This window comes from Staurois parvus, unplaced genomic scaffold (genome assembly GCF_062004578.1).
Source record: "Staurois parvus isolate SC_StPar_1 unplaced genomic scaffold, SC_StPar_1.0 ptg000672l, whole genome shotgun sequence".
In the NCBI taxonomy this organism is placed as follows: Eukaryota; Metazoa; Chordata; class Amphibia; order Anura; family Ranidae; genus Staurois; species Staurois parvus.
Window position 1 is genome coordinate 3,872,805 of NW_028318468.1, and position 16,574 is coordinate 3,889,378.

General features: G+C 42.7%; 1 protein-coding gene across 1 annotated transcript in view; it reads right to left on the reverse strand.

Moving 5' to 3' along the window:
- Positions 1 to 16,574, reverse strand: part of MCM9 (minichromosome maintenance 9 homologous recombination repair factor) — a 103,924-nt gene that overhangs the window by 55,290 nt on the left and 32,060 nt on the right. The window lies entirely within an intron of this gene.

Sequence of the window (16,574 nt, forward strand, 5' to 3'; positions counted from 1 at the left end):
TCTCCACATTTGTTTTTGTGACCGTCGTCAGCGGGACAGAAAGTAATGGGAAATCCAAAATTTTACAGGTCTCAGCAAAACAGAGGGAAAGCCTCTAAACAAGGACACCCACTATGGTGAGAACTATTTTAAGAGGTGACTCTCCCCACTTTAGATTTTTTGACACTTCCTGTCAAGACTCTACAGTTAGCCAACAATCCTGACAGGGGTCCATGCTTTACCTAGTTTATCCAAAAAAAAAAAAAAAGTTTGGTTTCAGATACCCCTTAAAGTTCATGGTCAGTACAGCCAAATTGGTATTTTAGCTTTTGTTGTTGCTGCAAAGTCAAACCACTTAATAGTTTCTAATATATTTCATGGTCATTTGCTCTTGTGTTGTTAGGTCTTCAATCCTGCAAAAATTATACTCCAGCTGTATATTTCATATTTTTTGTATTACAGTGAATGAAAAGGAGTTGAACACTTCAATGTGAGTCACAGCTTCCAAAGCTCCAAGACTATGGCTTGCCAGTCGCCTTATATGCTCTAGACTGCTCTAGGCTGCAGTGGGGTGTGCTGCTGGAATTTCTGGGTCCCAGTATGAAGCCCAATCATTCTAGAGAACCACTGGTTTTTCCAAAATAACTATAGAACACTTTAATATCCCAATAATAACAAATAATTGCATAATTACAAAAAATAAGCTATTAAGCAACGTCAGAGGCAAAAAGTTAACCACCCTTGATCTTAACCGTGTGAGAACAGTGCAGAAACCATGGCAAGAAGATCTTTCTACTGGAGTCCAAAGGGATAAAAAGCCAATGGATAACAGCAACCCTTACATTCTGCTTATAACAGTAATACCACATTTGAATGGCTAACACTTAGCATGAGCAACCGGCAGAAACAGAGATAAACAGTTTAGGGTCAGTTACATTGTTTTTTGGTGTGATAGAAATGTGTTTTTTTTCAAAATTACCGGGCTTTCCTTTTTGTACTAATGATGATTGATGGTGAATGTTGCTTTGTGTAGGATTGGATAAATTGCCCTGGAATTTCATGGGTGCCTGTTGGACATCTGCAAAAATGTGGAGTAGGTTGCCATACATAAGCCACCACTGCAGGACAAAGCTAGACAGATTTAACATATAGGCACATGGGATTGACTTTTGTTGGGGTGGAGCTGCCCTTGTGAATTTGCATATATATATATATAAAAAAAAATTATAGTGATAGTATTCTAGTTACAGTACATTCATGATAACCAACTATGCAAAAATCTAATGCTTGAAGCGACTATCCCTAAAATCAGTCTTCAAAATGAAAGTGGTGTTAAACCCTCACTTTTTCAAAGCACTTTCAGCACCTGATTTAATCACTTATCGAGTATGCAGCCTCTTCATCATTTAATCCTTACCTATGTTCCATTATAATCTGGAGCCATGAATGCTGCCCCAGGTTTCCTGTTGCTTTATTTTACAGCTTCCCATGGAACCACCCTTGAATGCAGAAACTTGAGTTGTGACTCCCTGCACTATGTGCATCAATAGTAACACACAGGTCAGTAGCCGAGGATGGTAAGGCACTCCCCTGCTTCTCCCTGTTCCTGTTAACTCTTTCCTGTGAAGACTGGAAGTTCAAGGAAGCAGCACTGAGAGCAGGAACCAGCAGCACTGAAAGGTGTAAACTGCAATTGCTGGGGTAAAAAAATTAAATAGTTTATTTTATTGTGCTCAGTGTTTTAAACCAAGAAATGCTGAAGGTTAAAAGGCTACCTCTAGCTTTAGGAACATGTCACACCTGACTTTAGGGGTGTATTGTGGGTGAAATGCTAGGCAGGCTCCTGTGAAAAAAATAATAAATGCACATTTGTTTCCCTGCAAAGATATGTGCATGTATTATAATTATTATTAAAGTGGACTTACCGTATTTTCCGGCGTATAAGACGACTGGGCGTATAAGACGACCCCCTACTTTTCCTGTTAAAATATAGGGTTTGAGCTATACTCGCCGTATAAGACTACCCCTCTTCCAACGCACACCAAATAAAAATGAAAAAACATCAGATTTGATTTCAATATGGTATGCTATTTCAGTATGGTATTCCAATGATGGGGCACTATTCCTCCCACTGACACCAATGATGGGGCACTATTTCATCCACTGACACCAATGATGGGGCACTATTCCTCCCACTGACACCAATGATGGGACACTATTCCTCCCACTGACACCAATGATGGTGCCCCATCATTAGTGTCAGTGTGTGAGGAATAGTGCCCCATCATTAGTCAGTGGGAGGAATAGTGCCCCATCATTAGTCAGTGGGAGGAATAGTGCCCCATCATTAGTCAGTGGGAGGAATAGTGCCCCATCATTAGTAAGTGGGAGGAATAGTGCCCCATCATTAGTATCAGTGGGAGGAATAGTGCCCCATCATTGGTGTCAGTGGGAGGAATAGTGCCCCATCATTGGTATCAGTGGGGGAGGAATAGTGCCCCATCATTGGTGTCAGTGGGAGGAATAGTGCCCCATCATTGGTATCAGTGGGGGAGGAATAGTGCCCCATCATTGGTGTCAGTGGGGAGGAGGAATAGTGCCCCATCATTGGTATCAGTGGGGAGAACAGTGCCTCATCGTTGGTATCAGTGGGGGAGGAACAGTGCCTCATCGTTGGTGTCAGTGTGGAGGAGGAATAGTGCCCATCGTTAGTGTCAGTGGGGGAGAGGAGCGGCTGCTCCTTCTTCCAGTTCGGCCGCTCGATTTTCGCGGGCCGCTCGGCTCCGCCTCCTCGCCGGTGATTGGTCGCCTGTGTGCCTTTCCAGTGCTGGCGCCCAATCACCGGTGAGGAGGCGGAGCCGAGCGGCCGCGTGACCATCGAGCGGCCGAACTGAAAGAAGGGGCAGCCGCGCTTCCTGGACCGGATCGTCGTGGGACCGGAGCCAGGTAAGGTACAGCAGCCCCTCTGCCCACCCCTGTACTTTGTGTCCATTGGAGGAGGAGGGGGGGCGGCGCCGCGCTGCCCCTCGAAAAAGTGCCGCCCTGACACCGGCGTATAAGACAACCCCCGACTTTTCAAAAGATTTTCAGGGGTTGAAAAGTCGTCTTATACGCCGGAAAATACGGTAGTCTTTAATGCTTAAAACTGAACTTAACCCTCTCAGTCAATAGGGACTATTTTTAATCATTATGCTGTTAGCATTAGTAAATAGATAGGAAAGTACATGAAATTTACCCGTTTTTTTTTTTTTTTTTTATAGTAGCTTAGAGAAAACTGTCTGGGATTTATTTAAATGATTTTTATTGAAAGATTATAACATAACAAGGGTATATATAAACAACAGCTTAGAATGGTACACATTAGAGAGAACAGTAATAAAGGAAACAGGTAAGAGTGGAGGTTCTCCACCATCTGGCTGGAGAAACCATAGGTCTTGATTATGCTTACATGAGAAGTATGCTCAGTATTCTGTGTACCTTTTAAGAGCAAGTAAGTTGTAAATGGGGGAGGGCTATGAGGTGGGGGGGAGGAAGAGGGAGGGAAGACACACTTGTAGCATAGATAAGTACCTTATAGTATTATAGGGTAGTATTCAGTTTATTGAGCAATTAGGATTTTTCAACCATCGAGACCATTGTATTGCAAATTTCTGATATGATGAATTTTGAAGGGCTGTTCTTCTTTCCATCTCACACTGGAAGTTGAGATCAGCCATGAGGCGGGGCAGGAGTGGGATGGTAGGGGATCGCCACAATTTAGTAATGTTGGTCTTTGCAGCTGCTAGAATATGTATGATGATGGTGCGTGAGTTTATGGGGAAACTATCTATTCCGATGTGGAGGAGGGCTAAGGCCGGGTTTGGGGAAACTGGAATTCTTGTAATTGAGGAAATTATTTGGAAAACTTTGTTCCAGTAGGATTTGAGGGACTTACATGTCCATAGTAAATGAAGGAGGGAGCCAATTTCTCCGCAGTGTCTCCAGCAGGTCTGGGAGCGCTGAGGGTAGTATATGGATAATTTAGTGGGGGTTAGATACCATTGGTGTAGAATTTTAAGGTACGTTTCCCAATGGGAACTACATTTTGAAGCTTTAAATGTAATTGTGAATGTTTTTTCCCAGGTATGCTGGGCTATTGGTTGGATCAAGTTTTTTTCCCAATTACTTAAGGATGAGGTATATGTGGTGAATAGCGTTCCGGTTATAAGTGTGTAGAAGGTTGAAATTCCTTTCTTAGGATGGTTTGTCCTATGAAAGAATTGATGTGCAGTAGCAGGAATTTCTATTTCGAATGGTGGAGTTGTTTTGTAAAGGGCGTGTGTTATACGCAAATAAGAGAATAGTTCTTTGTCTGGAAGGTGAAATTTCTCTTGTGTTGTATGAAATGAGTTTAGTTTATGTATAGTATACAGATCTCGGATGTAATGTATGCCCCGAGCATTCCATGATGTCAGATTTAAGTGAGGAGAGATGAGGTGCAGGGATGAAAGTGGGGACAGAATATGTATGTTGTCTTTATGTGCTTGATTACAAGCTAGGAAGTCATGCCAGGCCATCAAAGAGGCTTGTATGCAGGGGTGATTATGCAAAAAGTGGGACTGAAATGTTTGAGGTATGAATAGTATATCTGATAATGAGTGAGGTAGGTGCAGGGAGGTTTCCATGACAGTCCAGGTTTTTTCAATAGTAGGGTGCCACCAGAAGAAGAGTTGGTCCAGCAAGGCGGCTTGGTAATATGATTTTAAATGAGGTAGACCAGCTCCACCTCTGGAGGGCGGGCGGATTAGGAGATTTGTATTGTACCTGGGTTTTTTTGCGTTCCAAAGAAATTTGTTCAGTATTTTTTGAAGTTTAGAGAAGAAAGAATAAGGAACTGGTATAGGGAGTGTACAAAATATATAGAGTATTTTAGGTAGTATGCACATTTTTATGGTTGCTACTCTGCCTAGTATCGACAGAGTAGTAGTGCGTAGGCTCTTAAGGTCCTGGGGGATTGTGTCCAGCCAGTAATGGTTTGAAATTAGAAGTGTAAAGTTGGTTAATTTTGGTTGTAATTTTAATTCCCAGGTAGGGAATGCTATGTTTTTCCCAAGTAAAAGGGAAGTGTTTAGAGATTAAATTCTGTGTTGCTATGGGCGTATAGAGGTTTAGCATAGTTGATTTAGATTCATTCAGTTTGTAGTATGAGACTGTTGCGTAGTTGTGGATATGCGTGCGTATCGTTTGGAGCGATTTATAGGGGTTTGTGATCATTAGGATAATATCGTCTGCAAATAGACTAATTTTGTGTTCATTTTTAAGAAATTTAATTCCTGTAAAATTTGGGTCGTCTCTAAGGTTGGATGCTAATGGTTCAATGAGTAAGGCAAAAATAATAGGGGAAAGTGGGCAACCTTGTCTGGTTCCGTTTGATATGCTGAAGGGCTGTGAAAGTGTGCCATTGGTCAGTACTCTAGCAGTAGGGTTAGAGTATAGGGATAGGATCGCCGATAGCATCCAGTCTGTTATTCCATATTTCCGGAGTGTAAGTATCATGAATTGCCAGTGAATTCGATCAAATGCCTTTTCTGCATCGAGTGATAGAAAAAGAGAAGGCTGGTTAACAGATTCTAGTTGGTGTATTAGGGATATAATTCGTCTAGTAGCGTCAGGGGCCTGTCTACCAGGTATAAATCCCACTTGGTCTGGGTGAATTAGTGTGGGTAGATATGGGAGTAGACGCAAGGCAATTATTTTGGCATATATTTTTATGTCCGTATTAAGTAATGAGATCGGTCTGTAATTCTGGACTAATTGGGGGTCTTTGCCCGGTTTTGGAATAGTGGTAATTAATGATTGTAGCATGTCAGAGGGGAATGTTCCATTAGAAGCAACGTGGTTTTATAGGTCAGAGAGATGTGATGAAAGGTTAGATGCAAATGTTTTGTAAAATTCGTTAGTGAATCCATCGTTCCCTGGTGATTTGTTTAGAGGTAGGGAGTTTATGGTTTTTCCAATCTCTGTGGGTGAAATCGACACAGAGATAGATTCAAGTTGTGGTAAGGTGAGCTGGGGGAGATTCGTGGTCTGTAGAAATTTTTCAATAGAGGGAATTGTTGGTTGGACAGTGTTCGGATCGTCTTTTATATTGTATAGGTTCTGATAGTAAGAAGCAAAAGCGTTGGCTATATCTAATGGGTTTGTCACTGGAGAGTGTGTGGTAGGGTGGTGAATCGTGAATATTTTAGATTTGAGTCGTCTTTGTTTGATGATTTTAATGAGGAGGGAGTTTGGTTTGTTACTAAGTGAGTAAAATTTGGTTTTCGTTTTTTGGAGATTAGTGTCATACGTGTGTAGTAAAATGGTGCGCAATTTATTTCTGTCAGTGTTTAGGGCTGCGGAAGGATTTGGGTTCTTTTTGTTAATTTCTTCATTTATGTGGATGGAAGTCAGTAGTCGGTCAATTTGTTGGGACCGTTGTCTTTTGATTCGAGAGTTTAGTTGTATGAGGATACCTCTCATGTAAGCTTTGTATGTTAGCCAAAGTGTAGTAATAGAGATATCAGGGGTAGCATTAGTTTCAAAGAAAAGGTTATGGGCTTCAAGTATATGTTTCTGATTTTCTGGAGATTTCAGGATTGAAGAATCAAGTCTCCAAATAGGCGGGATCGTTGTGCGTCGATTGTCGTCTAAAGATATGTTGATTGGAGCATGGTCCGACCATGTTATAGTTCCAATAGTGGAGGATGTCACTTGTTGTAATGTCCATTTGTCGGTAACAAACATATCAATTCTTGAGTATGATAGGTGTGGGGGTGAGTAGTGGGTATAATCCTTTTCGGTTCCATGTTGACATCTCCAGATGTCGTACAAGTCATGGTCATGTAGGAACTGGTTAAAGTTAAGTTTGGCAGGTTTTTTATTGGAAGATGAGTCCATAAGAGGGTTACCCAGAACATTAAAATCACCACCTATGATGAGTCTGCCTTGTTTATACTGCGAGATGACTTTGTAGAGTTTGCGGTAAAATTGCATCTGTTTATTATTTGGACCATATATGTTCACCAGGGTGTGGGTTAAGTCATTTATTTGGCAAATCAAGACATGGTAGCGTCCTTGTGGGTCGGCTATGCTGGAAATAGTGCGAAATGAGAGAGAGTCATTAATGGCCGTGATAACTCCATTTTTCTTTTTGATGTTGGTAGCCATGAACAATTGAGAAAAACGGTGGAGATATAACTTAGGGGTCTTCTCAGTAGCAAAATGTGACTCTTGTATGAAAAGAATGTCTGCTTGGGATTTTCGGGCTTCTCTGGAGAGCATTGATCTCTTGAAAGGAGAGTTTAGGCCTCGGACGTTGAGAGATGTAATGTTAATCATTAATAAATCTATTTGCTAGGTATCTGTTCAGTTGGGTTGTTGTTTGAGAGAGCATTGACTCAGTAGTTGTCTTGCTGAGGAGGAAAGTAATAGTGTAACTATGGTATATAGTAGGCTCGATTGGAGAGGCAGAATGCATTTTCCTTGTAAATTTGAAGGTTGTGGAACTTGTGGCATAGATGCGTAGCTGGTTGTGTCTTAAAGGGAGAAGGATAAGGAAGTAAAGAACGATAAAAAACCACTTGCGTAAAACGCAAGTAAACCGAGTAGCATGCATTGCTACTACAAAGATGGGGGGTATGAACAGGCTTTGACCTCCTGAAGGGTCATGCCAACTGTAAACTGGTGTAGTAATCTTCGTCGGATCTAGGCCGATCGCCAGATATTGATATATCAAAAGGTGGCCTCTGGAGGGAGATGCAGAAGCGCTTGATAATAGAAATTGTCCTGGTGCCCGTTATGATGCTTCCATATTTTGGATAGAGCCAGGTGCATTTTCTTGTGGGTCTGCGGGTAGGATATTCCAGACTTTGAGTAGGTCTAAGCCTGCTGCTAGGGATTTGATAGTATAGATCCTGCCTTGTTGTCGTACCGTTAGTTTTGTGGGGAAGCCCCATTGGTATGCTATACCATGGTTTCTCAAAGCTTTAGTAATAGAGACCATTTTTTTCCTGTTAAGAAGTGTGGCTTTGGACAGGTCTGCATATAATTTGAGGTTTGTGTGGGATGGCGGTAATGGTGGAGGGTTTCTGGCCGTCGTCATAATTTTCTCTTTGACGTGGTAGAAATGTATGCGGGCTAGTACATCTCTTGGAATAGATGCCGCCAAGAATGTGGGTTTAGGTAACCGGTGAGCTCGATCAATCGCCAGTTCTACATCAGAGAGTGACGGAATAAGGATTTTAATGAATTGCTGTAGGTAAAGTAGCAGTGAATCGTTGGTAACTGATTCAGGGATCCCTCTGAATTTAATATTGTTACGGCGTGATCGATCCTCTAAGTCGGCTAACTTGAGGTTGATTTGTTCTATATCAGATGAGTGGTCTGCATGCGCGTCAATCATGTCATTGTGAGCCGTGATTATGTTACCCATGCTAGATTCAATATGGCAAATTCTGTGTTCTTGTCGTTGTATTGCGTTAGTAATTTGATTTAATGATGCAGAGATGTCATTGTGCAGTGTTTGACGTAGTGACGCTAGCATATTTTTCATGCATATTTCTGTTAGTGGTTGGTCCGCTGCAGGAAATGCGTCTATGTGAGGCAGGCTTATTTGAGGTGACTGAGGAGGAAGGTTTGAGGCCTGATATGAGGGGTCAGGGTCCTGGTCAAGTCGTGGCCAAGATTTGGCAGGGCTGCTAGTCGTGGGGGACATTGGGGGTGACAACTCACCAGGGTCCCCTGGGTATAGCTGGTGTTGCAGCCTCGGATCCGCTTGCTGGGCCCTGTAGTCCTCCTCGTGGCCGCCTCCTTCCCCCTGCTTATGTGAATTGCGGGCGCCATCTTGGATTCCCGGCATGACAGCCGGGAAGAATTGAGTGAGTTTCCCCGGCTGCTCCGGTGTTTTCCTCCTGCGGGGCATGACTCGTGAGGTGCGGGCACGCTTCAGGGATGTAGCTGAGGTAATTTCCCCCTCCAGGGCTGGTGTGTGCCGCTACGATACTGGCGGATGGACGGAGCTCACTCTACAGCGCGTCCATCTCGTAGCCGGCCGCGCATGCGCCCCCCCGAAATTTACCTGTTTTAACCTTTTGTTTTTACATTTCTTCAGTTGCTTCCTGGGTTCCATGCCTAGCCAAATGATCTTCAGGAGGGGAGGAGGGGTTTTCTTATCAAAGCACACCCTCCTGCCTGCATGCCTGCCTGGGCAGATAAGGGCACATTTTTTTTTTCTTTTACATATCACTCATGTCAATGGGCTGCAAAAACATGCAGGAGCACACACGAATGATGTCATGTACACTTTTTTAAATTGAGCTGCACCAGACAGCATAATGCTACAGTACCATGTGTTTTTGGTGGAAACACCTGTTTCCCACACCGCAAGTAGCGTGAATGTGCCCTTAATGAGAAACAAGAAAAAGCCCCTTACTAGTGAAGGCCTCCAAGTCAAAACGTGCTGCACCAAAGCGATAGTGACAGTAGACGGGGAAATATCCATGATGAAATTGAAGGAACAGTCCAAAGGAACTGACAGAACACCAGACTGAGATCCCAGGGAGTTACTGGAACAATTATTGAAGCAACATTCTGCACAAAGGTCCCACAAAAAAGTGAGGGGCAAGCAGTCACAAAAATGAATGATTAAGGCCACAATTAGATCTGCAATGGTCCTCAAGGAGCAAAGCTGACCAAGACCAGACTGAAGAAAGGAATCCCCATCTCCCACCAAGCTAAAATACTCATCCAAAAGTGAAGGTACACTTTTTGAGAAGTTGGTTCCTTGGCCTCATAAGTTTGGATCAAGTTGAACTGTACAAGAGCATTGTGGCTGAACCTGTAGGTTAGGAAGTCCGCACAACTGGCACCCTGAACCTGAGACAGAGATCTTAAATACCTCAGCATGGCCATTCTCGAGAGACCAAATGCTTCCTACTGAGACCAGTCCTCCTGCCAATTTTCCACCTCAGGAACAGAATTCTGGGTCAGAAGCCGATTTGCTTTCCTGTAATTTGAGATGCCCCCATGGCCATGATTCCAGGGAATCGAAAGTGCATCAGAGTAGTGTGGAAGACCTCCAATCCAATGGAGACAGAGACCAAAATTCCCAACCATGGCCTCAGGACACAACACTTAGATCCCACTGTCTGAAAAACCTGGGATCAGTAGTAGAATGAGGACTTCAAGGAAATCAAATTGGCCCTGAGCAGCCAACGTAAAATACTCCAGGTGTCAGAGTTATGACCCCACACCAGGGGTAGCCAAACTGCGGTCCTCCAGCTGTTGCAGAACAATACCATTATGCCTATCATACATGTAGCTCCACAACAGCTGGAGAGCTGCAGTTTGCCCACTCCTGCCCTATATGCACTTCCATTTTGGCCTCAGCTAAAAAAAAAAAAGCTGTAGTAGGGAAAGACCTGGACTGACTCTCTCTCTCTGAGAGAGAGAGAGAGAGAGAGAGAGAGAGAGAGAGAGCGCAACAGCAAGATGTGACCCACGGACCAACTGCAGAGAAGAGGGATTAATGGTCTGCAATGGCTAGGTCAACTGCAGAGGGGGGATGTTAAGAGGCCAGTTGTGAATGGGACATCTTGGCCTCCACAGAACAGTATTAAGTGAGCCAATACCACCAAGGGTTTCTCATGACCTAAGTAAAGTGCAGGAGGGCTTATGTCTTTGTATAACAATGTCACCACAAGCCATTGTACAGAGAGTATACTGTCTGACATTACCAAAAAGGGATACTCATAAACCCACTGAAGGGCACCTAGGGTTTAATTTAAATGTGGGACTGAGATGCAGGAGATGTTACCAGCAAGGGGAACTCATGAACTTGCTGCAGAGCAGGAGGGTTAATTGCCATAAGTGACTAGGTCACTATAGACCGTTGTAAAAACAGACACATTACAAACAAGGGTTACTCACCAACCTACTTCAGGGCAGTAGAGGTTAACGGCTGGCAGTAACTTGCATTAAACTGGAAGATCAGAGAGGGACTCATGGCCAAAAACAGTACTGCACTAGCAGAGGGGCAGGGATACCATACAGGTCTGTCACAGCCCACACAAAGGTTGCATCACATATAAGAAAAATGCTACAGCACCCAATGCAATGTGTCAGAACACATGGGGCATGCAGGACAAAATAAATTAAGTGTCTCAGCGCCTGGATAAAGTGTCTGACACATATTTGATGTGTCGTAGCACCATCAGTGAACTTCCACAAGGCAGACTTCAGGGAAAGAAAGAAACAAGTCCTTAGTTAGGCACCCATGATGGTCCAGGTGTGTGACTAGGTCACCTATAGCCTCTTGCAGGGTGTCCTGGACAGACTTCACTTGCCATTGAATATCACCTGGTATTTAATGGTGAACTATTGGCAGGAGATGTAACCCTTCTGTGTTGATATTTGTTGGGAAGATCATATGGCATGCCCATTCTAGGGCATATAATATCAGAGACCTCTATATTCTTGCGGCCTTTCCTTTCTGAGTAGCTCACGTTTCACTACAAAATCTCGGCCTAGGAGTATACTCCAGAGTGGGCTGGGAAATTGAGAAATTGAGTGTCCACCTGGCACATCATCTTCCTCTTTTTTCCTTCCCCGATACTATATGCTCTCCCACAAGTCAGACTGGGGGGACCTAGTGAGAGCTCAATTACTACACATATTGGTACATGCCATCTTGTTTTCCTTGTAGCTCTATGACAGATGGATTATCATCCTTTTACCTTATTGACATAGGAACAGCTATATCTAATGTCCTAAAGAAGCGTAAGTCCCACGAAACACGTAGACTGATAGAGCTGATCTGTCTATAATACATTTGTAACTTTCGATGTATGGGGTTTCTCTGACATTGTTTTTAAATTTTATATGTAATAAGTGTTTTTTTTAATCAAAAGTTTAATGTTTTTCCATAGGTAATATGTGTATACCATTGGCAAGGTATATTTAAAGTCCTTTTATTTCCCCTTTGGAATTTTTCTTGCCATATCTTAAAAAGATACCTGCCAGTGCCATATTAATTTCAGATCAAAAGCAGCATTGAGTTCTTAGTTTCACTGATAATCTGATTACAGGAGTCTGCACAAGAGCTGCTACTTCACTGGGCTTTTAAGTTTATACTGTAATTTCTCGGACAATGGCCATGAAGCCCCATACCAGCTTGTCAGAATCTAGCTTGTTACTTCATAGGAATAATTAAGCTGCAAAGAGCATTTGTAACAGCCAGTAAGATTCTGGAAGGACTGTGAAATCTTGGTGGACTGGTAAGTACAAGGCCTCAGAAGGGGATTGGGGGGTGGGGGACATGCTGGGAGTGTAGTTACACTTTTCATCTTTAAGATTACAAAACAAAAATATTTTTAAAAAGATAACTACATGTTCCCTACCCCAGATGTAACATTAAAACAAGCATTCCAGTTAACATTGTAAAGTTCTTCCTTTAGAGGTGTAACATAGTGACACAAATTAATGCCATTGTTCAAGCCCGAAAACATTCCAGATGGACTTATCGAACACTAATACACTATTAAAATATTGATATCAGTTTTTAGGCTATTATGCTGCTTATTATTAGCTTTGGAGTGTTCAGATTGATTTAGTGACAACTGCGGAATAACAGACATGGAGTATCAGACTGACACAGCTAAATAGATAGATTGAGAATCCACAAGAAAATGGCCACCAGTGTTTCTTAATAGACTCTGAGAAAATGGCCACAATCATTCACGTGACTAGATAGTCACATTGAAATATACAGGACTCCGGGAAAATGGCTGCGGGTCGATCACATGACCGCAAAAACGCCGTGAAAATGGCACCGGCTTATTCGGAGTCCGTGCCTTGCGGGCTATTAGGGAGTGCTCGTACATGACGTTGGCAATGGGCATTCCCGAGGACATGCTGTTGCACGAAACGCGTTATGTGGAACCACATTGCTGACATCACACCGTCATCTCCTGGGCAAGGAGCGGCGGCCATTTCGGTACCTATTTACTGTGAGGATGCTGGATTAACACTTAAACTGTCCTACTACCCCTGCACCCAGATGTGACAGATTGTAACCAATGCCTGTACATATCAGAGGTTTGGTGAGTGCGCACCCATAAGTAGTGGTGAGTGATTTTTAAAGACACGTGCACCATTGCACTTTGGGCACAGGATTTTATCGCTTATTGAAGAAAGATTCCTGTTGAATTTCCTGTTTTATTTATATACCCTTTGGAAAGCATATGAATATCATATACTTTTATCTTCACATATTGTACAGATTGCACAAATAGCACTTTAAATCATATTGTGCATGCATTATTAACAATTTTAACATGAATTTATTGCTTGTAGAATTACCTATTCATTCATTTATTAAAATCATATGAAAATTACGGACCTTTATTGATTTCAGATTGCACGGTTTGCACGAATAGCACTTTATTAATACTGTGCACTTTTTGTATATATTGCCAATTATATATTTGTGAAAGCGCTGCACTTTTCAGATTTGTGAATACGTTAACTGGGATTGTTACCTATACCCTTTAGTGCTAGTGGCTACCTGGTTTATTTATTTAATATTCAATATCCTATGTGTATGCACTTGCTTATATATTCCTTTAACAACTTGCATACCAGGCCAATTCTGACATTTTTCTCCAAATATAAAAATCTGCATTATTTTCCTAGGAAATTACTTAGATTCTCCAAACTGTATATATATATATATATATATATATATATATATATATATATATATATATATATATATATATATAAAAATTTTATATAACAGGCCCAATAGAACAAAATGATGGGTAATGCAATTTTTTTATGTCACACAGTATTTGAGCAGAGGTTTTTCAAACACAATTTTTTGGGAAAAAATACACTTAAAGCGGAGTTACAGCTGTTTTTGTGTTTATTAAAAGTCAGCAGCTACAAAACTATAGCTGCTGACTTTTAATAAACACATACTAACCTGTCCCAGGGTCCAGCAATGTGCTCACCTGCGCAGTCTCTTTTCTCCCTCTTCTCCTCCCGGCGCCAGCATCTTCACAGCCAGGTGCCCACTGCGAATGTGCAAGTCGCGCTGCGCATTCCGATTGGTCCGGCAGTCTTCTGGAACCTTTGAAGGTTTCCAGTGGACTGCAGGAGGAAAGAAGGGGGCCAAACTTCTGTCAAAGAACTGAGCTGGAAGTGGGAGCAGGTACCTGTCAAAACTAGGTATCCGCTCCCCCCCCTCCCCAAAAAGTGCCAAATATGGCAGTGGAGAGGAGGAGGAGGCAACCAAGCGGAGCTTCCACTTTTGGGTGGAACTATGCTTTAATACATTTTATTGCACACAAACAAATCTAATACCCAATTTTATGGTAAAATGTAAAAGATGATGTTACACAGTAAATAGACGCCAAACATGTCAAACTTTAAAATTGTGTATGCCTGTGGAATGGCACCAAACTATTGTACCTAAAATTTTCATAGGCAATGCTTTAAATGCCTATACAGGTTACAAGTTTAGAGTTACACAGGAGGTCTGGCACTAGAATTATTGTTCACTAAAATACTTCACAAGTGTGGTGCGGCCACTATTTACATATGCATGAAGGACTTATGTATGCATTCACATTTGCATTTTTTCTTTTTAACACAGACTCCAGTTTCTTCATTTTTATTGTACTAAGCTATGGGCTATGACAAGCCCTCTTTATAGAGAGATCTGGGGGCTATTAGACCCCAGATCTCTCCTCTGGCCTCCAATGCAGCCAATCAGACACAGATCAGTCTGATCGGCTGCTTTCCCAGCGACTAATGGCCAGGTAAATAAAGAGCTAAAACTGGAAATGATTAATCCAGGGCAACAAAGTGGGGGGGGGGGTACATTAGTTCCTCTCTCTGTGTGGTGCCACCTGCAGAACTGATTTTGCTTAGAAGTGGATCGTCAGGGCAAGAAAGAAAAAAACAAAAAACAAAAAACTTGCTTCTTGTCTGACAGCTGAAACATTAACGCATGGCTTTCACTGCTAAAATACTGCATAGCTTGATAAATTAACTCATGCTGTATTTTAGTAGCGTTTTTTTGGTAAATTCAGACTTTTTTGTTTTTTTTTAATGCTATGTAGTATCCTACCGCATACTCGGATGCAGTAGGATACTGTTTAGTGAATTGTGCCCAGTGAGCCTCTCACCTGGCCCCCTACTGACCCCGGGCCCTTGGGCAATACCCGAATGGTCAGTCCGCTCCTGACTAGGAGTGCACTGATCAGCACACTCCTAGTCCATTGAATATTCCTCCAGCTTTCTAGCTGAAAGTCTATGCAAAGGTACAGGCATAAAGGTGGAGGGAGAATGTGCAGCATCCAGATATTGCACCCACAATCCAATCAATAGTAATGCTTTGCAGGCTCCCATGTAAAAAAAATGAATTTACATCTTATTTTTTTTTTTTACCAGCAAAAATATGTGCAATTATTATTTTTAATCTAAAGGAGAACTAAGACTGGAACATCATCCACTGGGCATGTAAGGCTTTTATTGAGATAAGAAACTGCTGTGTCTGAGGGCATACTCCATTTGCTAGGGAATTCCTCCTTTATAGAGTATAGATGAGCATATCTCTTTGGTGTTGCAAACAACTTGACAGGGTGTGTCCAACTACTGGGGATCTTGTGCTAGCTGCCATGATCATAGGGGTGGAACCTTCAGAAATGAAAAGTCACGATAAAAGGGTGGAACCTTCAGATGTGAAGTCTCAGTTAGCAATCTCACAAAGACCTTTTCTGGGTCGGGGGGGGGGGGGGGGGGGGAGTTAAAACCTGACCCTGGCATTCCTCGAGTGCAGAATCTTCAGAAGAGGAGACTTCCAACCCTTAGGGCCCTCATCTTCTGCCTCTTCCTCATCATCCACCAATTCCTCTTCCAACCAGAAAGAGAAGGGAAGAGGAGGAGAATACCAGAGAGCTGCCATTGTATACCTTCTAAAGCCAACCATAACCCATCTGCTAGTGATCCCTCGAACAGATGTGCTTACGTGACCTGCAAAAACAGTCCCTGAAGCTACAGGAGCCCACCCTGTGTCCCCTGTAAGCCTCTCCTAGTGCTGCTTCTACCTCTGTGTCTGTCCAGCCTCAGCACATGTACTACTTTAGGTCAGCCTATACCTATGCTGGCAAAATGGCCACTGCCACAAAGCCCTGCCTCTCTGATGTCATCATCTGTGAAGTTAGGGAACCAGTCTTTAACCATTATGGTGGACAATGTTTCATAGGTCCTTCAGAGCCTTGATCCCCATTGCTGGGGTCCACTGCTCTGGACTTGTAAAGCACCCTGCTGGAAACAGCTTGTCAGTTACTACTGCATAGGGTTCATTATACTCAGGGTACACCTTCAATCAGTCGCATTACAAGCAATCTCCACCTTTTGCCCTCTTCCCCTGATGTCCAGGTACCAGTCTTCTGAGCAGATACAGCTGTATGACTGGATCCGTATAACACCAAGCTCCTGATCCGTTCTGGATCATGAGAATCTAGTAATATTGTGCAGAAAGCTGCACAGCAGTGACCATCACTTTCAGA